Source organism: Carcharodon carcharias, chromosome 21 (assembly GCF_017639515.1).
Source record: "Carcharodon carcharias isolate sCarCar2 chromosome 21, sCarCar2.pri, whole genome shotgun sequence".
Lineage (NCBI taxonomy): Eukaryota > Metazoa > Chordata > Chondrichthyes > Lamniformes > Lamnidae > Carcharodon > Carcharodon carcharias.
Window position 1 is genome coordinate 30511251 of NC_054487.1, and position 26516 is coordinate 30537766.

The window sequence follows — 26516 nt, forward strand, 5'->3', positions numbered from 1 at the left end:
GGGAGGTTCAGGGGGCAGTGCTGTTGATTGGCTGTCTGCTGCCTCAATCTTTTCCTCCACCTCTCTCTGTGTCCTCCTTTGTTCCGTTGTTCTCACTAGGGGCCATAGTGGTTGGAGTGTTGCAAGTGTCCTTGGTAGTAGTGACATAAAGCATTTCTTCTGCTTCCCCCTGGTTGGCTTTGACTGCCTGTGCATAAATGAGGCAGCGTTTGGGACAGGTCCTGTAGAGGTAATCTGCCTTGCCACACAGGTTGCAGCACTTAGTCTGTTTGCAGTCCTTTGTCTGGTGCCCTTCCTGTTTGCAGTTCTTGCAGAGGGCGGTGCTGCAGTTGGCCGCCACATGACCATGACCAGATTTGCCACATGAGCAACAAAGTTTGGGCTGCCCAGCGTAGACCAGGTTGCCACGGCTTCCCTCAATAGGGAAGCTGGAAGGAGGGTGGAAGGCAGCTCCCTTACCATCGGTCTTGAGCGTGACCTTAACTTGGTCTTTGCATGTCCAAATCCCGAAGGCGTCTCTAACCTCGGTGCAGCTCCCAACCTTGTTGACGTACCTGGCGAGGAAGGTGAACATGTCAGCAACAGGGATGTAGGGTTGTAGAGATCACCATCACCACACGGTCCCATTGCAATGGCAGAGCAAAGAGCGGGTCCACCGTCAGGATCTTCATCTCCGGCTGGTCTCTCTTTTCCTCGAACACCTTCAGAAACTTGACGCAGGCTCCCACACGCTTGAAAGTCACGTCGAAACATCCGGCGCTGGGGAAGTCTTGCAGGGAGTAGATCTCCTCCACTTCAAATCCACACGCCTTCAACAGGATCTGCTTGATGAAGAATGCCCAATCCATGGGTGCTCCTCCTTTGCTGTCTTTCACCGTCACCCGGATGGTGTTAGGTACTCCACTGCATGGGGCTCGACTGGTTATAGCCATCGCTTCACGATTACACTTGATCTTAACCAAAAGGCTGATACCTACTTAACATTTCAAACCTAGCTTATCTTCCAATACACCAAAGCCTTCAGACCAGCTGCCTTTAAACCAAATAAGTCTTTCTCTCACACACACATCACTATTTTACAATAAATTCCAATAACATTATATCTTCCTGGCAGCTTCCTTATTGATAAATGAACTATCATAATTTAAAAATACAGCTTCATTTTTATTAACCCATCTAATACTATCTCCTTTACTTAGCTATATACTTACACCATTAGATTACCAGATGCAGGCATTAACATAATAATGTGTACAAATCCTTCGTACAACAGAAATCATTTCAGTCCAGTATCCATGTTTTTAAATGCCCAACTTTCTCTTTAAGCTTCAAATCTTGATAAGATTTTCTCGTTCTGCTACACGTATAACCTGTAGATTAAATGGTTGCAGTAATAAATGCCATCTGAATCTGTCTTGAAACTTGTTCAGAAACATGAGAGGATTGTGGGCTGTATGAAGAATTATTTCTGGCGAAATGTTGGCAGCATAAGTTTCAAAATGCTGCAATTCTAACACCAAACCTAAAGTCTCCTTTTCAATTGTTGAATATCTTCTCCGCTGTACATTCAACTTCTGTGAAAAATACCCGATTGGTTTATCAATTCCATTTTCATCTTCTTGTAACAGTACGGCCCCAATGCCTATATCACTGGCATCAATGGCCAACTTAAATTGCTCGGTGGAATTGGGTACTCTTCTGACACTCCTGTGTCCATTGAAACTCATTTTTTTTAATAGTTCAGTCAGTGGAGCAAACACACTGCTAAAAATTTGGTACAAATTTCTGATAAAACCCACTCACGCCCAGAAATCTCAAAAAACTTCTCTTTTTGTTGTAGATATTGGGAAATCCACGATAGTCTTGACGATAGCCTTGACTCTCACATCTCTCAGAGCCATCTTACCATGTCCAATGGTATGGCTTAGATAGGTAACTTGGGCTTTTCACTTTTAGCCAAGTTCACCACCAAATTAGCTTCTTGTAATCGACTAAATAATTCTTCCAGATGTTGTAAATACTCCTCCCATGTCTGACTAAAAACTATCAAGTTGACAAAACAAACAGCACAATTGCTCAGGCCTGCAATTACCTTGTTTGTCAGTCTTTGAAATGTTGCAGGTGTATTTTTTATAGCAAGCGGCATGACTGTAAACTGATATAGACCATCTGGCGTCACAAAAGCCGATATCTCCTTTGCCTTCTCCGATAACGGTAGTTGCTAATATCCTTTTAGCAAGTCAATCTTTGAGATAAATTTTGATTGTCCCAGTTTCTCAATACAATCTTCCAACCATGTTATAGGATATGAATCCACTTTTGTCACTGCAGTCACCTTTCGGTAGTCCACACACAGTCTGTGTTCCATCTGAATTCGGTACCAGCACATTAGACAAACTCCAGTTACTACAAATAATTTAATGATAAGATTTTGAAACATGAATTCAATTTCCTTCTGCACTTGTGATAACTTTTCCCGGATTTAGTCTATAAGGATGTTGCCTTAGCGGAGATGAAACTTCTACAGACACACCATGTATGGCTAAATTTATCCATTTCAGCTTAGCTCCACATATATTTTTTGTGCCCCCACAATCGCTTCCCCAAATCACTTTGTCTGGAAGGTAACTCAATATTATATTTAAATTTTTAAGTGCCCCCTCATTAGCCAATTTGATTAGAGGAAAATCAATTTCAGGATTCAGCATTTCTACTTCTTTCTCATTGACTACCAGCACTAACAAGTCCTTTTGGTCATCTTCCCTGTCAATGTACGTTTTAAGCATATTAACATGACATAACCTCTGCACCTTTCTTCTATCTGGAGTATTTATTAAATAAATCACTTCACTCAGCTTCTTTTCAATCCTGTATGGCCAACTAAACCATACCGTTAATGAGTTACCCAGTACTGGTAACAGAACTCACACTTTCTCCCCAGTAACAAAACTACAAGTTGTAGCTTTCCTGTCTGCTTTCATTTCCATCACTTGCTGTGACATCTTTAAATGTTCCTTAGCCAACCCACATGCTCTGTCCAATCTCTCTGAAGTTTGATCCATCATCCAGGAGAGCAGTTTCTGAATTCTGATCCACCAATTTCTTGAATCAATTTCAGTGGTCCCTTTAGCTCATGACCATAAACGAGTTCAAAAAGACTAAAACCAGTCGATGCATTAGGAGCATCCCTAATAGCAAATAACAATAATGGAATTCCCTTATCCCAATCCTGAGGATAATCTGGACTAGATGCCTTCATCATAGTCTTTAAGAGTTTCATACCATCTTCCCAAAGCCCCTTGTGATTCAGGACAATAAGCTGTTGACTTCAACTGTTTTATCCCCAAACTGTTCATTACTTTCTCAAACAGCTGTGACATGAAATTTGAGCCCTGATCTGAATGTATTTCTTTAAGTAAACCATATCTTGTAAAAAATTTAGTTAACTCTTCTACAATTTTCTCTGTTGTAATAGCTTTCAAAGGTATTGCTTCAGGAAACCTGGTAGACACACACATTATTATCATTAAGTGCTGATTTCCACTTTTAGTCTTGGGGGCGATCTATACAATCAATCATGGCCCAAGCAAAAGATTCTTCAAATGCTGGAATTGGAATTAAAGGTGCTGCTTTAATCACTGCTTGCGGTTTCCCTATCACCTGACATGTGTAACATGTTCCACAGAATTTAACGACATCACAGAATCATACAGTGCAGAAGAAGTCCTTCAGTCCATCGAGTCTGCACCAGCATGTGAGAAAAACCTGACCTACCTACCTCATCTCATTTACCAGCACTTGGGCCATAGCCTTGAATGTTGTGATGTGCCAAGTACTCATCCAGGTACTTTTTAAAGGATGTGAGGCAACCCGCCTCCACCACCCTCCCAGGCAGTGCATTCCAGACTGTCACCACCCTCTGGGTAAAAAGGTGTTTCCTCACATCCCCCTTAAAACTCCTGCCCCTCACCTTGAAATTGTGTCCCCCCATGACTGAACCTTCAACTAAGGGGAACAGCTGCTCTCAATCCACCCTGTCCATGCCCCTCATAATCTTGTACACCTCGATCAGGTCGCCCCTCTGTCTTCTCCGCTCCAACGAAAACAACCTAAGTCTATCCAGCCTCTCTTCATAACTTAAATGTTTCATCCTAGGCAACATCTTGGTGAATCTCCTCTGCACCCCCTCCAGTGCAATCATATCCTTCCTATAATGTGGCGACCAGAACTGCATACAGTACTCCAGCTGTGGCCTCACCAAGGTTCTATACAACTCCAACCTGACCTCCCTACTTTTGTAATCTATGTCTCAATTGATAAAAACAAGTCTCCCAAAAGTCTTTTTCACCACCCCACTAACATGCCCCTCCGCCTTCAGAGATCTATGGACACACACGCCAAGGTACTTCTGTTCCTCAGAATTTCCTAGTGTCATGCCGTTCATTGAATATTTCCTTGTCAAATTACTCCTTCCAAAGTGTATCACCTCATGCTTTTCAGGGTTAAATTCCATCTGCCACTTATCTGCCCATTTGACCATCCCGTCCATATCTTCCAGTAGCCCAAGACGCTCAACCTCACTGTTAACCAACCGGCCAATCTTTCTGTCATCTGCAAACTTACTAATCTTACCCCCCCCGCCACATAGTCATCCATGTCGTTTATATAAATGACCAATAGGGGACCCAGCACAGATCCCTGTGGTACACCACTGGATACAAGCTTCCAGTCACTAAAGCATCCTTCTGTCATCACCCTCTGCCTCCTACAATGAAGTCAATTTTGAATCCACTTTATCAAATTACCCTGTATCCCATGTGCATTTGCCTTCTTTATAAGACTCCCATGTGGGACCTTGTCAAAGGCTTTGCTGAAATCCATATAAACTACATCAACTACACTACCCTCATCTGCACACCTGGTCACCTCCCTCAAAATATTCAATCAAATTTGTTAGGCATGACCCCCCTCTGACAAAGCCATGCTGACTATCCCTGATCAAACCTTGCCTCTCCAAGTGGAGAAAGATTCTCTCCCACAGAACTTTCTCCAATAGTTTCCCTACCACTGACATGAAACTCACCGGCCTGTAATTCCCTGGCTTATCTCTACAACCCTTCTTAAATAGCGGAACCACATTAGCTATTCTCTGGCACCTCCCCCATGGCCAGAGAGGAATTTGGATCAGAGACCCTGAGATCTCCTCCCTTGCCTCCCTCAGCAGTCTGGGACACAAATCATCTGGACCTGGAGATTTTTCCACTTTTAAGCCTGCCAACACCTCCAATACCTTGTCACTCACTATATCAATTTGCTCAAGAACCTCGCAGTCTCTCTCCCCAAGTTCGATACCTTCATCCTCATTCTCTTGGGTAAAGACGGATGTGAAGTATTCGTTCAATACTCTATTGATGTCCTCTGGCTCCACCCATAAATTTCCCCCTTGGTCCCTACTCTTTCCCTGGTTATCCTCTTTCCATTGATATACTTATAGAATATTTTGGGATTGTCCCTACTTTTACCAGCCAGAGATTTTTCATATTCCCTCTTTGCTCTCCCAATTGCTTTCTTAAGCTCCACCCTGCACTTTCTGTACTCCACTAATGCCTCCGCTGATTTGCTCCCCTTATATCAGCTAAAAGCCTCTTTTCTTTCTCATCGTATCCTGAATATCCCTGGTCATCCATGGTTCTCTGGGCTTGTTACTCCTTCCTATCACCCTAGAGGGAACATGTTGAGCCTGTACCCTCCCCATTTCCTTTTAGAACACCCACTACTGCTCCTCTGTAGATTTCTCCAGAAGTAGCTGTTTCCAGTCTACCTTGGCCAGATCCTGCCTCATTTTACTAAAATCCACTCTCCCCAAATCCGGAACATTTTTTTGCAACTTGTCTATTTCTTTGTCCATAACAAGCTTAAATTGTACCATGTTGTGGTCGCTAATGCAGCTGTACTCCCTCTGACTTGATTGTTTTACTTTTTTATGATGTGTCCCTATTCTGCTCACATTCTGTGTCCCCTCCCCCTGCCGAATTAGTTTAAACTCCTCCCAACAGCCCCAGCAAACCCACCCGCAAGGATGTTAGTCCCGCTCTGGTTCAGATGTAGACCGTACCGCTTGTACAGGACCCACCTTCCCCAGAAACGGTCCCAGTGATCCAGGAATCTAAAACTCTCCCGCCTGCACCATCTCTTAAGCCACGTATTCATCTGCACTATTCTCCTATTTCTGAGCTTGCTAGCATGTGGCACTGGGAGTAATCCAGAGATTGCAACCCGAGAGGTCTTGCTTTTTAGTCCACTGCCTAACTCCCTGAATTCTTGATGCAAGATCTCATCCCTCTTTCTACCTACATCCCTTTGCAATCCAGGCCAAAAAAAATGTTTTTGCTTCTTCGCCTGTGTCCAATTCTTAAATGTTCCCCCATTGGAATTTAATGAGCTCTCCTAACAATCTCAGTTCTATATCCAAATGGTAGTACAATCTTATGCACTTCCCTCCAGCTTTCATTTGCTGAAGCATGAGAAGGCCTCCATTTTCTCATTAAAACATTACCCTTAAGGTAATAACATTCTGGAATACATTTTGCCTCTGTTTCTGATTAAGCTGTCTGATTATAAATGTTTTATCTGCAAATCATTTTTCTGTAAATTTAAATACTTCAGTTGAATTGTCTTCTAGTCTTTCTTCCTGAACAACCTTCTCAAACACAGTGGCAGCTAATCGGATTTCCCGCCTTCTCCTTGCCTTTGAAATTCCTGTTCATCTTGTTTCAACCTGAGCCTGTGATCTCGTTATCACACAATCTCGAAACAATCCATGATGCTCTCTCTGCAACACTTCTGTTGAAAACACTTCTACAGGCTGCTCAACTATCATAGCCATCATCCACATCTCTATCCAGCTATATCATTATAAATTGAACCCCTGCAATGGGCAACATTTCCACTGCTCCAACAATCACCTCACCTGTTTTCCACTTTCTCTTTAAATTTGCCTTCCACAATGGAATAGGTTTAGCATCCCCATGAACTCCACACATTGTCCCCTGTTCCTGCAATATTCCCTCAGAACAACAAATGTCACTATCCCAAAACTTTAACAATTGACTAGCCCCTGTGTCTCTTAAAATTTTAAGATCTTTACCTACTCCACCCAGTACACATGGAAAGACTTTCTCTTCACACATAAAATCTTTAAACATTTCTGCAACCTGCTCCTCAGAATTCTCTTGGGTAAATTGTGAACACATTCCCACTTCTTTACCTATCCCTGATTTTCCCTATTTCACCTGTACACAAACCACTGTTTTTTCCTGTGTCTGAGCCTCAGAACTCTCAGTACTTTTACTTCCAGTACATTTCTGCCCCCCCTATAATTCCAACAGATTTTCCATGCAATTTCCAGCACACTAATTTCGTATGTCCAATTTTACTATAATGAAAACACCTCAATTTTTGAATCCTACTTCTATCCTCAGCACCTTCCTTTTTATTCTGAGAAAAAACTTCCTGCGAATTTCCACCTACTCCTTCTCTTCCAATTACCCACCTTCCTTTCGCCTTCCTAATTTCTATCCTTTTATGATTTAAAAGGGTGACAAAAAGGTTTTGCTCCATGAGCTAACTCAATCATCAGCTATCTCTGCTACTTGTCTTCCTTTTTGACTCTGTTCCTCCATGAGTTCTCACTGCCAAAGGAATTGAATCTTTAAATTCTTCCAAAAGAATTGCTTATCTAAGAGCTGCACATGATGTTTCTATTTTTGATGCCAATATCCACCAGATAAAATTACTTTGTTGTACTTTTCGAACTCATTGTAAGTTTGCCCAGGCTGTTTTCTCATATTCCTAAGTTTCTGCCTGTTTGCCTCAGGAACCAACTCATATGCACTCAAAATAGCCTTATTCATCACATCATAGATCACTGTTATTTCTTCTGACAGTGAAGCATAAGCCTCATGTGCTCTACCACCAACCTGGATTATAACAACAATGTCCAGTTTTCCACTGGCTATTTGTTTAGCTTTCTTCTCAAATGAAATAAAGAATGCTTCCACATCTGTTTCCTCAAATTTTAGGAGAGCTTGTACAAACTTAAACATCGCCCCACTTGCTTTTAGGTTAAAGGTTTTTTCATCATCAGAACTTTCCTCAGCATCTGATGTCTCCTTTTTAAAATCCGGCTTTTAAAGCCAATAGTCTGTCTCTTTCCCTCATCCTCTCTTCCATTGCTAACTTTTCCCTTGGGAGTTGAAGTTTTCACATTTCCATTTCTTTTTGAAATAGTCTCTCTTTCTCCCTTTCTTTTTCTGATGCCTCTACTTCCAGTTTTTTCATTACTAATTCTTTTTCCTTTGCATTTGCCTCCAATTCAAGTTTTCTCAGTTCCTTTCCTTGTTCAAATTCAAGCCTCTTCATTTCTAACTGAAGTGTCACGACCTCTTGTGTCACTCACTAGTGTCAGGCATCACTTACAACTTTAAATGCTGTGCTATAACTTCAATTATGTCTGCTTTCTTAACCCCTGCAGGTAACTTCAATTGTAATTTATCTGCCAATTCCATTAACTTAACTTTAATTACCTTTTGTAAACCAAAGTTACTTCAACTTACTTCAACTCCCAGATAAGTCTGAGCAACTGCCAAAGCTATATTGCAGTCTCACCACTTCAAAAAAAAACCTCACACACACTCCTGAATTCAAAGTGTTTCTTGTACTAGTAACCTTAAGATACACCAACTCCAACCCAATCAAGGAAGTTCAAATATATCCCGCAAAGAGCCCCTAACCTGGTTATGGCACAGCCAATGGTAAATGCTGACTTGTTCAAGGAAACTTGAGACAATTGCCACGTTTTTGCAATTTGTATGGTTTCGAAATGCGGGCTTTGAATTCAGTAATAAGACTACCGAGCCTTATAGGATTTTAAAAAACTAAATTTAAAAGATTCAGAAGAGATGATTTTAAGCAAATACATATGCCTAAAAATTACTATTATAATAACTCTAAATCCCCTAGTTAATCTGACTCCCAGTTACCTCTATTAAGGCAACAGTAAGACATGTAGATTTTAAAAGACCCAAGCAAAGAAACATGATACCCTGAACCATTCAATTCAAAGTGAGTTTTAACTTCAGTTCATTGTAGACAGCAGCTTGAGGCTTAGGTGCTGAAGGTTTTTCACATTTGTTAGATCTTAAAATGCCTGCCTTTGCACACAGCCTTCGCTCCTTTATATATATTTTCCCCTTTGAATACAAATTCCCATTGTTTCACTATGTCTTTGGACTTTGCCTCCCTGATCATAAAAAATCATAGTACCAATTTTACCAGTAATCTTTGGAGAAAATTAAACTGTGTTTCTTAACTTCTGCTGGTTAGGTGCAATATTTCACTCCCTCTTTTGAATTCAAGCTAGTCCAGTTTATTAAAAAATGTAAATATCCTTACACCTTACATTCTAAACTTCCCCCATGTTTACTTACTTAATATTTCAAACCTAGCTTATCTTCTAATACATCAAAGCCTTCAGACCAGCTGCCTTTAATCCAATTAAGTCTCACATACACAGACACACATACCACTATTTTACAATAAATTCCAATAACATTATTATATCTTCCCGACATTGTCTCACAAGCATCTTCGTAACAAAGCTTTTGTTTGGGAACTTAAAGAAACTGGAAGAGATAAGAAACTTGATGCTAGTGAAGAACATGGCCCAGGGAAGAAACAGACCTTCCTCTGAGCAGTAAGGGAGACGGTCAAGAAGTTAGGTTTGATTCAAATGTTAGCTTTATCATATAAAAGGGACATGTGAAGGGTGAATGTTAGGAATAAAAAAGCAAAACTGTAGTAATATAAAAAAGTGCACAGCACCCCTCTAGAAAGTACTGGCCCAGTAGGAAAAGCTGATGACAAACCTGTAGGCTCTCCTGTACTTACTACTAAAGTGATCAGGATAAAGGGAATTTTGGAAGTATTCTCTTGACAGATGAGGTGTCCTCATTCTTGTCTGGTGAGGCAGGGAAGTCAACTGGTATTTTCAGAGATACAGGTTCAGCAGAGACACCCATGTTGGCAGGTGACGTGAATTTCCCTCTAGAAAAAATTGCTGAATAAAAATGTATTGATATGGGGTTTTGATGGATATTATTTGCCCGTTCCTTTCCATAGAATTAATTTAAAATGTGGCTTAATTACTGGTTCTGTAATTGTGGGGGTGGTTCCTAATTTGCCTATTTATAGATATTTATTATAAATATTTATATTTATATTTTTAAATCAGGAAGTAACTTGGCAAAGGTTTCAGGAAAGCCCATTGAGGCTGTGGAAACCGAACTTATGCAAGAAAAGCCAATTGACTTAAAAGAATCAAGAGCTTCCTGTAACCCTGCTGTGAGAATTCATGTTTGAATTAAAGATGTACCCAAAGAGTCAGAAACTCAGCCTACTAATGTTAAAAGGATATTGGAACATCAGGCTGAGAAGAAGAAATTAATTGCAGCTGCAGACAAGTTAAAGCTGACTGAATTAAAACTACAGGGAAGACGTGATCAAGGTGTGGCCAAGCAACTACTTTGAAAGCAGTTCAGAGGAGGTTTATCAGGCTAATGCCTGGAATGGGTGGATTGTCTTACGAGGAAAGGTTGGACAGGCTGCATTTGCATCCGCTGGAGATTTTGTAACAGGCGACTTGATTGAAACAAGATCCTGAAGGGTCTTGACAGCTTGGATGTGGAGAGGATGTTTCCTCTTGTGGGAGAATCGAGAACTAGGGGGTCACTGTTTAAAAATAGGGGGTCGTCCATTTAAAATGGAGATGAGGTGAAAGGTAATCGGGGGTATGTGGGATGCAGATTTGAGGTTACAATCAGATCAAGCATGATTTTATCAAATGGCAGAGCATGCTCAAGAGCCCAAATGGCCTGCTCCTGCTCCTTGCTCGTATGTTTGTAAGTTCATAAGCAGATAGCAACTGTACTCAAAGCTAATGATCAAACAACAAGGAAATGTTTTGAAGGAGAATAGAAAAGCTGTATCCAATGCTGACACGTTAGAGGTGCGAGGAAGGATACATGTTCTTGAATACACATTAAAACTTCTGTTATGATCCCCATAGAGACTGATAGCTTTTAAAATAATATTCAAACTTCTAGTGACTGACTGGAAGAATCATACAAGATTTCACATTTTTATTCCTTTACTGCAACTAACAAACTAAAAGTAACATTGACTACACAATATTTCAGTCCGCAACTTATACCAACTGAAAAGTTGTTTTAAAAGTTAAATGGAAAAACTGAAAATTCCCAACCATGCTTATACTTTACTCCGTCCCTTAAGTGGGCACTTCATTCTCCAGGAACCAGCCCTAATCTCTTCTCAGCTCTCGATGACTTGGCTCCTTTTTACTTTCACAATCAGATAACTTCTAATCCACAAACTGACTTTCATGATGAGGATCACTCTGGAGTTCCCTCTCGCTAAAGCTAGCCAAATTTTCTAGTCTCAGTTAAATCGTCACACACTTGGTCTCTTCAATTGGTGCATGAGCTCCCACCCTTATTCTACATGATGAATAATCAAGACTGCCTGCCTCTATCCCTCTGCTTTTTCTCTCTCCCTCTCTCAATTTCTTGCAGGTTGATCTGTCTGTGAGGTTCAGGGAAATCTTAAGTAAAGCTCCGTAACCTGATTGTACAATGGCTTGCTATGGATTCTTCCCCTCTCAAAGCCCATCCCCTTAGCAATGTGAATCACATGGGCCTTGTATCCAGGTAGAAAATGGTAATTAGCTACCCTTTAGACTCTCAACTCCATTCTATCTTGAAATTAAATAATCAGTTGAAGTATGACCGTTTACAAAACCTGACATTTCTAACACTTCCCTGTGAGACTTGGAGACTAACAGTCTATCCACCATTAACACAGCTGCCCTGGTTGTTTATAGGTGTAAATATCTCACGTCTTTGTCCCAGTAAAACAACCTAGATCCCCATTTAATCTTTACAACAAAACCACCTAAACTTGCTGTCAAGCAGAATTCAGAACAAGGCACGTGATCTCCTTCATTGCTCCATTTAACTACAACTTAAGGAGAGTGTCCCAAAACATAAGTCTTATAAACTTTGCATTTGTAACACTTCAAACTTACAGACTAATTGTTCTTGCTACAAAAGAATTAGGCAAAGTTCAAACTGAAAGGAAAAACAAAAAGCAAACAGATTGGAAAAAAAAATTGTGAACAGGTTAATAAGGAGTATCAAGTTTTCTTGGCTGAACACTGAAGTAACCTTAAAGTTCTGAAAGTGGCTAAACAGGATTTTACTCAACAGAAAAATGATCTGCTTACACAAAGGGAGACAGTGTTATAACTGCATTTCATTGAGAAGAAAACTGGAGAATTAAATCATGGAAAAGAACATAAAGGCAAAGATTATTCTGAATTTTAAAAGGATAAGGTGAATTCAAATGTTATGCAGGACAATTTGGATGTTTGGCTAGTTGAGATTTTCTTCACAAATTGGACATTAAAAAAAAAACTCCAGCGTGGAAGAAACTGGAGATCAGGAGTTAGTCCCTGAGCAAAGTGGTTCAGAGTCTGTTTTAAAAAGTGAGAACCCTGATCACAATGTAGTGTCTGGCTTTAAGAAAGTACAAAGGAAATTGTTGAATCCAGAGGGTAGGAGGCACTATGATAGGGATTTCTCCTAGGTTCCGATTCACAGGCACCAGTCAGCAATCGTGTTTTTGACAAAGTTAACCAAGCCAAACGGATTGTGAAACAATTAAGCACAATCACAATTGCCATCCCACCATTCAAAATGTGCACAAACCGATACAGATTTTAAAAAGCAGCACAAGGGTTGCAAAGCCAGGGTACAATATTTTAACTGAGGACATGGAAACACCATACAGACTAAACAAAATGAAAAAGGAGATATTTTGCAGGGATTGGAAGAAAGTAAACCAACAGGCAGTAAAAGGACCTTTTGTTTGCAAGAGATTTAGGACTCCAAGAACTCATGCAAGGCTTTAAATCTTGATTGTCACGTGGGTGATAGTTCTGGGTTAAGCCATATAGTGCTGCCAATACAGCAAATTTAATAGTAAAATGTGACAAAAGGGAAAAATATTGTTACCTATACTGGTGTGCAGCAAGTTAGTTGTAAAAATATTTACAATATTGCATTTTGTTAGTGTTATGGAGAAATATTACTGCTGCAATGCTTTTTCCATTTTTAGTAGGTTGAGTTATGAAGAGAGACTATACAAGACTGATATGTTTGAAAATTTCCCCCTTGACTTCAGGTAAAATTTGAAATTCCAGGAGCATCCCAGCTCGAAGGCATGCCAGTAAGGTCTGGTTGCCACGCGGGAGAAATTAATCAGAAACCTATTTAAATACTCAATAACAGCTTTCTGAGACAGAGACAAAGAAAGAAGCTACTGCTATGGGGAGACAAAACAGTTACTGCTGTGGAGGAGCAGAAAAGGACTGTTTTGTGTTAACAACCAAGCAGGATATTTGTGAGTGCTTATTTTCTGTTCAAAAGGAAGGGAAGCAAGCTGACAGGATCTTGAAAGTGTCATGAACCGTGAGTCTCCAATGTGGGCCTTGCTGATAGAAATTAGATCTGCAAAACTTGGGCTGAGTGGTACGATTCTCAAAGGACACTAGCAGGCCAGGGAGAGGTGAGCCTACTGGAAAGTTGGGGGTGACAGAGGGGTTGCTCCTGTAATGCTACATAGCTTCCAGAACTGTGCACACAGCGAAAGGGGTTGCAAGACGTATCTCAGTTGTGTTTGCAGGTTAATGCATAAGTATCTTTTCTCTAGCTTGGTGTATTAGTTGCCCGTTAAGTAATGGTTGATCTCTGTTGATTTTCATTTGTTTGTTACAGTAAAAGTCTTAAAACATGAAATCTTTTTCTTTGGTTTACTTTTATTAGTCGCTCGGAAATCAGTCTTTTTTTTAAATAAAGGTTATCTGTCTCTATGGAGATCATAACAACTGTGAGAGACCTGACAGTTACATAGAAGTTAAAGCTGTGCAAAGAAATCAGTTTGGAACTCCTAACTTCTGCACTACAGAACAGGAGGGGATGAGTCTACACGTGCAATTTCTCACAGAGTGAGTTGTTTCACCAAAAGGAGAAAAATGGATCCAAGTCTCTTCTCTGCAGGAAGAACTGGCAATTCAAATCACAGAGTTATACAGCATAGAAACAGGCTCTTTGGCCCATCGTATCCATGCCAGCCATCAAGCACCTATCTATTCTAATCCAATTTTCCATCACTTGGCCTGTAGCCCTGTATGCTATGGCATTTCAAGTGCTCATTTAAATACTTCTTAAACGTTGTGAAGGTTCCTCTACCAGCCCTCAGGCAGTGTGTTCCAGATTCCAACCACCCTCTGGATGAAAAAATTATTCTTCAAATCTCCTCTAAACATCCTGCCCCTTACCTTAGATCTATGCCCTCTGGTTATTGACACCTCCACTAAGGGGAAAAGTTTCTTCCAATCCACCCTATGTCCCTCATAATTTTGTAAATCTCTACCAGGTTCCCCTTCAGCTTTCTCTGCTCCAAGGAAAACAACCCTATCCTATCCAGTCTCTCTTCATAACTGAAATGCTCCAGCCAGACAACATCCTATTGAATACCTCTACATCATCTCCAGTGCCATATCTTTCCTATAGCGTGGTGACCAGCTATGGCCTAAGTAACATTTTATACAGCTCCATCGTAACCTCCCTGCTCCTATATTCTATGCCTCGGCTAATAAAGCCAATTATCCCATATGCCTTCTTAATCGCCTTATCTACCTGTGCTGCTGCCTTCAGGGAACTATGGACATATATACCAAGGTCCCTTTAATCCTCTGCACTTCCCTAGGTCCCACCATTTATTGTGTATTGTCTTGCTTTGTTAGTCCTCCCAAAATGCATCACCTCACACTTTTCCAGGTTGAATTCCATTGGCCACTGCTCTGCCCACCCGGCCAGCCCATCTATATTATCCTGTAATCTAAGACTTTCCTCCTCACTATTTACAACACTACCAATTTTCGTGTCATCTGCGAACTTACTGATTCTACCGTCTATATTCACATCTAAATCATTAATGTACACTACAAACAGCAAGGGTCTCAGCGCCGATCCCTGCGGCACACCACTCGTCATAGGCTTCCTATTGCAAAATCAACTTTTGACCATCACCCTCTGCCTCCTGCCACAAGGCCAATTTTGGATCCAATTTGGCAAATTGCCCTGGATCCCATGGGCTCTTACCTTCTCGGCCATTCTTCCATGCGGGACCTGGTCAAAAGCTTTCCTTTAGTCCATGGAGACTACATCAGCTGCACTACCCTTAACAACACAACTAGTCACCTCCTCGAAAAATTAAATCAACTTTGTTAGATATGATCTCCTCCTGACAAAACCAAGCTGACTATCCCTGATTAATCCCTGCCTCTCCAAGTGGAGATTAATCCTGTCCCTCAGAGAACTTTTTCTAATAGATACCCTACCACAATCATTGGCAAGTTGGCAGATCAGGTGCCAAACTCGGCTGTTCTCAAATTTATCTTTCAGTTGGTTCAAAAGTAGCATTAGGAAAGGCCTGTTCAACATTTTAGCCAGAAGTAATGACGCAAGGGTATTTAAAAAGAGAAACAAAATGAATGATGGTAAAAAGTATGTCATTCAATTTTAGAAAAGGTATTCAGAAATATCCCAAAACTGCCTAGGCCATATAATCATCAGAATTCCAGCTCTGCATCCATTATTCAACTCAAACAGAACACAAGATTGGGAACACAAACCAAAATGATGCCCAGAGGTCTGAGCTTTGACTGGCATTGATACTCAAGCTTGCAAAAACATAAATCTTGGTTTCATGTACTGAAAAAGTAGCACTTCGATAAAATTGCAGTACTGTACAAATTACAAGTTAAAAAAAAAACAGCCACTACTAGCAACTAATGGAAAATTTGAAAAAATCAATTCCTGCAAGATTTCAGACCAATGCACCAATTATCATTTGATCACCATCGGAGTGGCAGCTTTCCATCTCGTAAGATGGTGGTTTGTGTTGTGGTGGTCATCTCTGTATTAAACATCGTGTGGTGTGGCTCAGGTGCCCCACACTGGCATGGCAGTCTCTGCTGCATTAGACTGAGAAAATGCACGATTTGCTGGCCTCTGTTTTCTCTGGGCCCTCTGCTTGGCCAGCTAAGCTCTTCATTTTTCTCACCTCTTCCAATCCCCTTCCAAACAGTCAGCCTCCAGAGGTCATAGCCATCAGCAAATGTCTCCCAACTGTCATGTCCACCATCTGTATGCCTTGCTTGCAGGTATCCTTATAGCAGAGGTATGGATGCCCAGGAGGTTACGACCCAGTGGCCAATTCACCGTACAGAAGGTCTATGGGTATATGGCCGCTATCCATTCCATTGAATGCAGCTGAGCCAGCGCAGACATCTTTGGCTTTGTAATGAGTGTACGCTGATGAAATTAGCACACTCCAGGGCCTCATTTGGTGTCCTTGTCCTGTCAGGAAATGCTGAAGATACATTTGAGGCAGAGAAGATGGAAACTGTTCAGCCTTTTCTTCAGCCTAGCATGTTTTGCCCAGGTCTCACCTCTGTAGAGGAGTGCTCTGAAGACTCTTACTCAACTTGGACATAACGGCTGCAGCTTTTATGATGTGTGTGTTGATTTCAGCATCAAGTAAAAGGTTTGGTAATTGTGGAGCTGAGATGTCCACAATGCTAACAGATGGCAGTATGGAACATTCCTGGATCATGACATTAGTCTTCCTGATGCTATTTGTCAAACTAAACTCTTTACAGGGATGACAAAATCTGTCCATCTGCCACTGAAAATGTTCCTTGGTATGTAGTCCTGGTGCAGCAGCATCATCAGCGTAGAGCAACACCAGCGGCTCAACAGCTTTCCATCAGTTCTGGTATGGAAGCAGACAAACTGTAGGTGACCTGAAGGCATGTGACAGCAGCAAAGAGAAGAATTGCCCAAAGGTGTCATTGCCAGAACACAACCCTGGCAGGTGGTGTTCCTTACATTTCTTAGATTTGCTTCCCTTATATTTCTAGGTGGCAAAGGCCACAGATTTGGAAGGTGCTATCAAAGGAGCCTTGTTGAGTTGCTGCAGTGCATCTTGTATTTGGTACATGCTGCTGCCATGTGCATCAGTGGTGGAGGGAGTTAATGTTAAAGGCGGTGGATGGATGCTTTGTCCTGGAAGGTATCAGGCTTTTTGAGTGCTGTTGGACTTGCACTCATCCAGGCAAGTGGAGAGTATTGTATCAGACTTCTGACTCGAGCCCTGGAGATCGTGGGCAGGCTTTGAAGAGTCAGGAGGTGCATTAGTCTCTGTAGAATACCCAAACTTTGACTTGCCCTTGTCGCCACAGTATTATTATGATTGGCCCAGTTCAGTTTCTGGTAAATGGTAATCCCCAAGACATTGATCGTGGAGGATTCAGCAATGGTAATGCCATTGAATGTCAAGGGAAGATGGTTCGCCTCTCTCTTGTCGGAGATGGTCATTGCCTGGCAATAGTATGGCATGAATGTTACTCGACACTTTTCAGCCCAAGCCTAAACATGGTCCAGGTCTTGCTGCATACAGACACAGACTGCTTCACTGTCTGAGGAGTCAAGAATAGTGCTGAACATTGTGCAATTATCCACAAACATCCCCACTTCTGGCCTTGTGATCTAGGGAAGAGTACTGAAGAAACAATTGAAGATGGCTAGGACACTAGCCTGAGGAACTCCTGCAGAGATGTCCCAGGACTGAGATGACTGACCTCCAACAACTACAACCATCTTGCTTTGTGCTAGGTATGACTCCAACCAGTGGAGAGTTTTCCCCGATTGCCACTGACTTCAGGTTTTCTAGGGCTTCTTGATGCCACACTCGGCCAAATACTGCCTTGATGTCAAGGACAGTCACTCTCCCCTCTCCTCTAGAGTTCAGCTCTTCCGTCCATGTTTGGACTAAGGCTGTAATGACGTCAGGAGCTAAACAGCCCTGGCAGAACCCAAACTGATAGTCAGTGAGCAGGTTACAGCTGTGTAAGTGCCATTTGATGGCACTGTCAATGACACTTCCTGGAGTATTACATGCCGTTTTGGTCTCCTTACCTAAGGAAGGATACACTGGCCATAGAGTGTGTGCAACAAAGGTTCACCAGACTAATCCAGGGAATGGCAGGGCAGTCCTACGAGGAAAGATTGAGGAAACTGGGCCTGTATTCTCGAGAGTTTAGAAGAATGAGAGGCAATCTCATTGGAGTGTACAAAACTCTTACAGGGTTCGACAGGATAGATGCAGGAAGAATGTTTTCCCTGATCTGGGGAGGTATGGAACCAGGGGACAGTTTCAGAATAAGAGGTAGGCCATTTAGGACCAAGGTGACGAGGAATTTCTTCTGTCAGAGAGTTGTAAATCTTGGGAATTCTCTACCCCAGAGGGCTGTGAAACTTCAGTTATTGCGTATACTCAAAGCAGAGGTCGATAGATTTCTAGATACCAATGACATTAAGGGATACGGGGATAATGCAGGAAGATGGAGTGGAAGGTGGTCATCATGATCTTGTTAAATGGTGGAGCAGGTTCCAGGGGCTGAATGGCCTACACCTGCTCCCATGTTCTAATGTAGCATCACTCACTCTTTACCTCTCAAGCACCACGGCACATACATCCACGTAAGAGCAAGGAGAATGGAAGGCGGACGGAAGTGCACATGAGAAAAAGTGAGCAGGAACTTGCGTGTGTTCTTGTGTTCAGCACAAGAATTAGAAGGAGTAGGACATTTATCCCTTCAAGCCTGCTCTGTCATTTAATAAGATCATGGCTGATCTGATTGTGGCTTCAACTCCACTTTCTTCTCTGCTGGCCATAACTCTTGACTCCCTTGTCGATCAAAACTCTATCGAACTCAGCCGTGAATAAATTCAATGACCCAGACTCCATTGCTCTCTGGGGAAGAGAATTCCACTAACGACCATCGGAGAGATAAAAATTTCCTCATCTTAGACTTAAGTGGGAGACCCCTTATTTTTAAGTTATGTCCCCTATTTCTAGAGTCTCTCACAAAGCTATCTTTATGACAACTGATGACAGCGTCATGGTCACCATTACTGAAAATAGTTTATGTTTCAGGTTTATTAACTGAATTCAAATTCCACCAGCCGCCACTGTGGAATTTGAACCCACGTCGCCAGAGCATTTGCCTGGGCCTCTGGATTACTGAGATAAAAGCAAAATACTACGGATGCTGGAAATCTAGAACAAAAACATAAATACCTGGAAAAACTCAGCAGGTCTGACAGTATCTGCGGAGAGGGATACAGTTGATGTTTCGAGTCTATATGGTCCTTCATCAGAACTAAAAAATATAGAAATGTGATGAAATATAAGCTGGTAGTGGGGGGTGGGAGGGACAGGTAGAGCTCGATAGGGGCCAGTGATAGGTGGAGACCAAGGAAAGACTGCCGAACATGTCATAGACAAAAGGACAAAGGGGTGTTGACGGTGGTGATATTATCTAAAAGATGTGCTAATGGACACATTAAAGGTAATAAGCAGGACAAGCTAGTGGCAACTGGGCCTAGTGGAGGTGTGGGGAAGGGAACAAAATGGGCTAAAAGGTAGAGATGAAACAATAGATCGAAATAAATTTAAAAATAGGTGGGAGACGAAAAATATATTTGTTAAAAAATTATGTTATTGGAAAAGGGGGGATCAGAAAGGGGGTGGGGATGGAGGAGAGAGTTCATAATCTGAGATTGTTGAACTCGATATTAAGTCCGGAAGACTGTAAAGTGCCTAGTTGGAAGATGAGGTGCTGTTCCTGCAGTTTGCGTTGAGCTTCACTAGAACATTGCTATTCTGTCAAAAGGTCATTCGGACTCGAAACGTTAACTGTGCTCCTCTCCGCAGATGCTGTAAGACCTGCTGAGTTTTTCCAGGTATTTTTGTTTTTGTTTTGTTCTCCACAACAGTACCTGCCTTGTCTTTTTCTGAATGCATCTCACAAAAGTCCCTTTATTGTGAGACAGTGTAAAAAGGTGTGAAAACTGTCACTTGATTTCAATAGGTTTCTGTTTGAGTTTCACCCCAACCAGACAACATAAGCTTGACTCTGAGCTGAGATGCTTCCGGAATTCCCAATTTTACCTCAAGTTCAAGGAGACATAACCATCTTGTAAAGTCCAGCGTACGTAACAAGAAAAGTTGCAGATCATTTATTCTCATCATAATAGGAGTTAGCTAAGTTTAACTACTATAAAAATGTGTTGCATTATTCCTATTATTCACTTGTTCTGTAACTGTTTAATATGTTTGTTTGACAGTTAACACCGGTGCAGTGTTATTCTGCTGCATTTCAAAGGCAAGTAGAATCCCCTGGGTTACACTGTCATACCATGAGATTGAGCATTCAGGGTACAATTCTGAATGTAAGACCCTGGAACCATTTAAGGAACTTCTCAACATCTTTTAACTCTGTCTAAAATTCCAACTTGCCCAAGATTTTAAACTATACCTAGGTCTGGGAAGATTCTTTTAGCATTGGTTTTATACAACTAGATATGGGGAAGGAAATGGGTGAGCTGAAATACCTAAAAATAAAGTTGAAAAAGAACTGAGTTTTAGTAGAATTGATGCTCAGCATGTCTAATCAATGCAGAAAAACAATCAACAGAGCCAACAGAATGCTGAAGTACAGACAAAACAGAATACCAGACGTTGCAATCAAAACAGCACACAATGCTGTACACTGCTTCATGGAACTACACCATGATTGCTAGTCTCATTTCCCTTGTCAAGAGTCTGAGTTATGAGTTATAAAATCTAAGTTATTCAGTCGAGAAAGGAGACATCTGAGAGGTGACCAAATGGTAATATGATAGTTAAATGAACAGGAAAGGTAAATCCAGAATACCACTTTAAATTAAATTGCAAGAATAAGACAAAGGGGCACAGACACAAACTATAAAAGCTAACTTTAAGACCAATATTAGGAAATTCATTTTCCACACAAAGGGTGGTCAACATATGAACAGGCTTCAACTGGAGTACTGAAGATAAACATGGCAATGCATGGAGGCATTACAAAGAGTTGGATGGTACAATGGAAGGGAGTTCCCTTTGAGCAAATTTAGCTCGGGCCAAATGACATTACATAGAATTTACAACACAGAAACAGGGTGTTTGGCCCACCTGGTCTGTGGCAGTGTTTATGTTCCACACGTCTCCATCTTTAACAGTGATCATGTGGAGGCTAATACAGAACTTGTAACTTAAGTACTCTTCCTTAAAAAAAAGTCCTCTATTCATTATCTCAAGCATGTTATGCAACTTACCCAGATATTAGGCAAATGAGAACACTCAAGGATGTGGGGAGCTATGGCTCAGCTACAAAATAATCTGAAAATAAGAAATACTGCCTGCAGATGTGAGACAGCTTGGTTTTTCAATAGTATAAATTTGAGCAATTTTTTCATGTAGCTGAAACATCAATTATAATTAAAATAAACATTTATTATAACTGACCCATGGGTATGCTGAACAAGCATAATGAGATATGAACTCATTCAGTTTGAAAAATTCACTGGAAAACAGATTAAACAGATGCTCAAAATTTTGGGGCAGGCAACAAGAAATGACGGTTCATCCTGATTGATATTACAAGAGTGTGTATTACACTGCAGAAAAGTTTCCATCGTTGGAGATCATACGTACAATTGAAGATGCACTTCAGGGCCCCATGGAGGTCCTGCCATGCGGATCTACCTGAGAATTGCCTGGGAAGTTTCAACTTCCAATGGGCAATTCCCCTGCTCCCCAGGAATCTCGGCAAATGTTTCCTACTCTGCTGGGGTTGGAGAGTTCCATGCAACTTAACTCGATAGTTACTCAGGAAATCATCAGCATAATGACACAAATGCATCCCCCCAATCATACCCTGTGACCCCCTCGACTATACCCCACAACTATCTAACTACCCCTCCCAATCCAATCAACCCCACAATCTAACTGCCATCTCAACCACCTACCCATTCACTCATTCACCCATCCTCTTAATATTCCTTCACTAATATTCAAACTGTACCTTTAAACTTGCCAAATGGCAGCTAGTGCTGTAAAAAGAGGATGCACCCTGTCTTCCTTTGACTCTACTCCACTTCAATGGAACATAAGTACTTAACAATTAGTAGCAGGAAAAGATCATACAGTTTCTGAAGCCTGCTCCATCATTCAAAACAATCATGCCTCAACTTCACTTTCCTATACCGCTATCCAAAGCCCTTGATTCCAAGATAGCAAAAATCTGACTATTTCAGTCTTAAATACACTCAATAATGGAGCATCCACAGCATTCTGGGATTGACAAATCCAAAGATTTTCAATCCTCTGAGTGACGAAATTTATCCTCATCTAAGTTATAACTGATTGACACCTCATCCTAAGTCTGTGTCCCCGTGTTTTAGAATGCCCTCCAGTTCGGAACTCTTCCTCCCCGCCTCCCCACCACCCTGTTACACGTTAGATAGTCTGGCAGTGAGGGATAGGAGTGGAATCTGGTCTTTATGCATTTTTAAGTGTTTATTTACAAAAACACAAACATGCAACACCAAACCCAATCACCATAGTTTTGTCTGCTCTTTTGTATAGGAGCGCAAGTGATTACCCAGTTAATGCCAGAAAATGTTGGAAAAACTTAGCAGGTCTGACAGCATCTGTGGAGAGGGAAACAGAGTTAACATTTCGAGTCAGTAAGACTTCTTCAGTGCTGATTTCAAATGTTAACTTTGTTTCTCTCTCCACAGATGCTGTCAGACCTGAGTTTTTTCAGTATTTTCTGTTTTTATATCAAATTTCCACTATCCACAGTATTTTGCTTTTACCCCAATTAATGCCCACCTCCTGAATACAATTGAACACTCAATTAATGTGCAATTAATACCCTGCACCCCTCAAAGTATTTTCCTTTCCCTTTCAAACCCGACCTCTAAAGAGCTCTGCAAAACCACTTTTGTCTTAATAGCCCTCTGAGTTCAATCACTCATTTAAAAAATGACATATAGTAAGTGTGCTCAATATTTTTAAAAAGAGCCTGAAACTAATCAGCTGCTACTAGGAGCGAGGTGTGTACCAGCAGAGCTACAGGAGGAGACCATAATAGCTAAGAAATAACTAGTCTGTGTTTCCATGTTGAAGTAATAGAATGTGTGTCTTGGAACCAAACATCTGCTATAATTTTACAACAATGAAAATACCCTCAGCCAACTTCCTCTCACTCTCAATATCTACACAAAGGTGAAATTATTCCATGCATTAGAATTAATGCCTGTGCTAAATGTGCAGTGTTTAGTAATTTGATGCATTAGCGTCAATAATTTACAGCCTCTTTTTATGGCCGACCTCACAAAAATCCTCTTTTGGAGTAAAATGGTTCAACACATGATAGTGCACAGAGCTGGCATGAATTGTGTTTTGACTTAAGGGTTTGTTAAATACCAATTCATCGTGAATGTGCATGCGCAAGTGCAAGTTTTATTTCGACCCCAAATCACATTAATGACTATGCTATAAAAGGTAGCCGTTGAGTTTCGAATTTACCTTAGATATTCTCCTGGTTACAGCCACATTAATCATCCCCGCAAGCAGTAAAAGAGTCTTGTGTGCCTGTACTACCCAATATCCAATTATATGATATTGTGATTCAGCGATATACTAAGAAACCCCTCCCCCAACTGCACACCCCTGCCCACTGACACTCCTCCATGATCTGGACTGGATATTGTTTCTTTCATCCATGTTTTCATCAATATACTTCACTAATCTTTCTAAACAGTGTTCAGAAACTGAAAAACAGATTACTTGATGAATGTCCAAAAATCTATGACTATAACCAAATAATGCTAATACATGATGTCCAGTTAATGGCCATGACACCGATATCTTAAAAGAATTATGGGACCCCACTAACTGGAATTTAAATAGTTAACTCCTCAATTGAAACATGGCTCACGACACCACTACATAATCAAGTACTAGTATTAAAGAGTTCAATGATGCATATCTGAGGCAGTAACACAATCAAATAGACATCTGGAAGAATGTCTGGAACATGTCAGATCACTACAAATTATGCTTAAAAAATCCGACAGATTGGTACTGGTGTAGTGTTAGCTGCACAAGGCTGTAGAAAGAAGAAAATGTATGTTTATGAACGAGAACCAACAGTAAGCCATAGTGACAGAATGGCACATCAAGTGTCAGATCTTAATTGTAGAAGAGAAGACAAAAGATGATGAGGCAGTAGTAAAATTTCAGGACCCAGTGCAAGAAGCAGCATGGATTCACTAGCTTACCTTGAAATCTTGCCTTAAATTTAACTTGATTTTTTTTGAACAATCATTGTTCAGTAATACTGTACACCTAAAAAACACCCATTTCAAATGTAAATAACAACTGTAAAGCTTAAGATCAGCGTTCATAAGATTAGAGTTCTGGACAAAGATGGCCTTTCAACCCACCTTTATTTCATGTACCTAAATGATGCTAGTTGCCCCAACTTTAACATCCAATTGTTTCAAAACATTTCAGTTTCTCCCTTCTCTGTTATTCCTGAAACTCTATTCCATGTATTGATTAGTTCCTGTGTCAAAAACAATTTTCTGATATCAGCCCCAAGTTAACTTTTCTAATTGAAACTGTGTCTCATTATCCTACTCTCATTTTTACTGTTCATCTAGAAGATAGCCTCTCAGCCTTTCCTTTCCAAGTTTTTCTAGGCTTTCCTCATAACTTAGTTCTTCAACAGGGATCAATCAGCCTTGCAATTTTTCTCTGCACTGCCACCAGTGCTTGAATATCTCCCTTGTTCTCAGTAATGAAAACTGGCACACAACTGAAGGTCAGATCAAATCAGGTCACTATACAGTTTGATCCCAATTTCCTTGGACTTGCATTCTATTCTTTTAACTATTTAAACAGTCTGTTAGCTTTGTTGCATGCTCGTCTACACTGCTTAAATATTATGCTTAGTAGTTACATTAAAGACTCCCAGATCTGTCTGGGCTTCATCCATATCTTTTTCAACACCATTCATGGAATGTATGTGCAGCTTATTTTTCTTCCTATGTGCAGTACTTTTTTATATTATATTTCATCTGCCATATGAATATTATATCCGCGCATTCTGTGTAGTATCTGAACTACCTCCTCGGAATCCTCTGCCCCTTCTAGTTTGGTATAATCTACATGTTTGATCACTTTGTATTGAATTTCTGAATTCAGGTCATTTGTGAAAATAGAAAACATTGGTGGTCCTAACTCTGAGCCCTCCTCAGGCACCCCACAAAGTACCACACCCACCAAGCTCTAGACATAGCACCTCTAACAAATACTTTTGTTTTTTTACTCTTCAACCAATTTAGTATCCATTTCTAGGGTTTACCCTGAATTCTGAATGCCTTGCGCTTAATTTACAACCTTTACTGTAGATCTTTGTCAATGCCTTTTGCCATCTACGAACAGCATGTAACAGATGTTCTGAGCCTACTTCCTCAAAGAGGTGACGCGGTTTGGTACGATACATTATCCTCATTTTAAATCCATAGTGTATTTATAAGATCAATGATTGTGCAAATTATAAAGGTTAACACTGTTAATTCAATTCCATTATTTTACATGGAAGTAAGACTAATGAGGCTATAGTTGTCAATGTCTTTTTGTTCCTCTTTTTGAATATGAACACCATATTAGTCTGTTTGCAATCTACTGATTTCTTTGCAGTGTCCAGTGACTCCCTCATAATAGTGGTCAAAACTGTATAAATCTGCTTTCTAATATCTCTTAGCATTCTGGAAAAAATGCCATCTAGTTTTGGAGACATTTACTTTTAGTTTGGCTCGGCCTTTCATTTCCTTTACAGGTCACTGAATCTGTTCAAGTTATCTCTTTTTAGGGACGGAATGTTGTTCATGTCTTCCTTATAAATACATAGAAGTAATCATTCACAATGTTCACTATTCTGCGTTCGTTCTTTGTTTCAAGCCCAGCTGCATCTTTTGACTTCTTTGACTGTATTTTTAACCACTGTAACCATGAAGTAATTTTCTTTAAACTGGTTCTGATGTGCTGATTCAGGTTTTATAAAGTCATCATTCATTGTCTTCCATCAGTCTGTTTGCCTTTGTTACTTTCAAGGCCTTGCTAAAGCCTTTTTTCCTTCTTATCCTCCTAAAAACCTTCCTCTATAGCTGAACGGTAACCAACCTGAAATACTCAGGTTGAGGGCAGGTGTTCAAAATTAAGAAGATTTTTAGTGGATGAAATAAAGAGAAACTGGCTCCACTGGTGGTTTTGCTCATCAGCAGATACAGATTTAAGATAAATGGCAAAAGAGCCAGAGGGGAGACGAAAAGGCATGCTTTTATACAGAGAGTAATAATGATCTGGAATGC

The 26516-nt window shown here is 40.7% G+C and overlaps 1 protein-coding gene across 12 annotated transcripts in view; it reads right to left on the reverse strand.

Annotated features, from left to right (window-relative positions):
• erc1b (ELKS/RAB6-interacting/CAST family member 1b) overlaps nucleotides 1–26516 on the reverse strand; it is a 1202158-nt gene that overhangs the window by 989182 nt on the left and 186460 nt on the right. The gene's annotated exons all lie outside the window — the stretch shown is intronic.